Consider the following 2,197-nt stretch of genomic DNA (forward strand, 5'->3'; position numbering starts at 1 on the left):
TTGTTGTTGTTGTTGGCGGTGGTGGTGGTGGTGGCGGCCACAGTTGTGGTGATGGCGTAACTGGGATTGTTGTTGTTGTTGCTGTTGTTGTCATCGTAGTCGTTTTTCGGAGATTCGAAACTCCGACTCGTTAATATCATATCTGACGTGGATCTCTCTCCTTCTGTATCGAAATTTGATGATGATGATGATGACGACGTCGACGACGACGATGACGACGACGACGACGACGACGATGATGGTGATGATGATGACGACGAAGAAGAGTTAGAGTCGGAACCAGAATTAGATCCAGCTTCATGTTCGGGCCCAGGTCCAGTCTCGGATGCAGACCCGGACTGTGGTTGGGCTGCGGAGTCGTAGGGCATTTGTATGTTGATGTAGGCAGTTCGGTCCATATCGTTGGCCAGACTTACGGGTACCGTGCAGAGAAAGAGCAGAATGCAAAGATGCGAAGCCAGCTGAAGGTAGTGTACGGTCCTTGGGTGATGAAACCACCAACCGTAGGGCCGGAGGTTGATCCACTGTCCACTGTTCTGGGTGACTAGCTGAGAAAATACCGAACTAACAGAGTGTAAACCCGTATCGTCACCAACGACAGCCATTTTGGAGTGGAGTAAAGTCGAGAAACGAAAACAAACAATTGGCCTCGCTACCAGCTGGCTTCTATTAGTCAATGTGTGTATGTCTATATACCCGTTCGGTTGTGCGTATGCACTTTGTCTGTTAGCCTGAGTCTATGTGTATCTATTTGACAGGCTATCTATCTGGCGGTCTATGTACGTCTGTCTGTCAAACTAATTGTCCTTCAGACTTTGTCAGTCAGCCTGTTGTCCTTTGTGTCTAGCTACCTGTCTGTGTACCCGCTTAGTCTGCCGTTGTTGCTTAACCCTAGGTCGACTCTCACTGGGTAGACCTATGATTAAAGGCGTTCCAACCGTGACCATTGTCGCTTTTTGTATATCAGGGACTACATTGCCCAATATGCCGTTTTTTTTATTTGTTTTTGTTTCGTTTGTTTTGCTGTTGTTTTTCAGACAAGCGGGTAAAACGACGAAGTAGCGATTCTGTAGTTGGCTCGCTGGTGAATGTGTGTGTGTGCGTGAGAGAGAGAGAGAGAGAGAGAGTCTTGTCAGTCTCCCTATAGGTCGGGAAGAATAAATGACAGTCCGTCAATCTATCTACTTATCTGTCTATATCGATCTATTTGCATGTCTGTCTGTCTGTCTCTATTCTTTTTTCTTTTACTGCTTAGCTAGCTAGGCAGCTGTCTACGTATCTAAATATCCACGTCTACCACGGTACTTCTCTCTGTTTGTCCACTTCTCTGCCAATCAATTTTATCTGTCATTCTATGTGCGTGTGTGTGTGTGCATGTGAGTATGTGCATGTGTGTGTGTTTGTACGTGCGTCTACCAATGTGTGTCTGCAAGCGCCTATCTACATATCAGTTTGTTTTGCCGTCGGTCAGTGTCTGTATGCATGCGTAGATTTATGTACGTGTGTGTGTACGCGTACGCACACTTAATTTTGTGTGTGTATATATATATATATATATATATATAATGTCAGTCTATGCAAATTTGTGTTGTTTCACTCACTCAGCAGACATGCGTGAATAAATACGTAAATGAATAGATAAAGAGATACACAAACATATATAAATGTCACTTTGTGTGCATCCAGGTTATATTCTTTTCTGACAGTCTTTTCGTGCGTCCAGAATTATGCCAATATTTGGTAAACAACAGGGGGAATATGTTGCTGTTGCATTGTTGCGTCGTTGTTGTTGTTGTGACTTGGTCTACCAAGGGAGATAATGCATCCGGTTGAATAATTGTACATAATAGTAATGAAAGGGATGGGAGGAACAGGGCGATTGGAGTTATCTCCCTTGTTTTCTTTCTGTTGATTAAATTATCTACGTCTGTTTATCATTTTCTTCCAGCATCTGTCTTTGTTAATTTCTATTCATATCTATTAATTGTTTCAGTCGTTAGACAGCGGCCTTGCTGGGGCACCGACTTGAAGAATTTTTAGTCGAATGAATCGACCCAAGTACTTATTATTATTATTATTATTATTATTATTATTTATTATTATTTTTTAAAGCCTTGTACTTATTCTGTCGGTCTTTTTTGTCGAACCGCTTGATTATGGGTACGGAAACACCAACACCAGTTGTCAAGCAGTGGTG

This window comes from Octopus bimaculoides, chromosome 25 (genome assembly GCF_001194135.2).
Source record: "Octopus bimaculoides isolate UCB-OBI-ISO-001 chromosome 25, ASM119413v2, whole genome shotgun sequence".
In the NCBI taxonomy this organism is placed as follows: domain Eukaryota; kingdom Metazoa; phylum Mollusca; class Cephalopoda; order Octopoda; family Octopodidae; genus Octopus; species Octopus bimaculoides.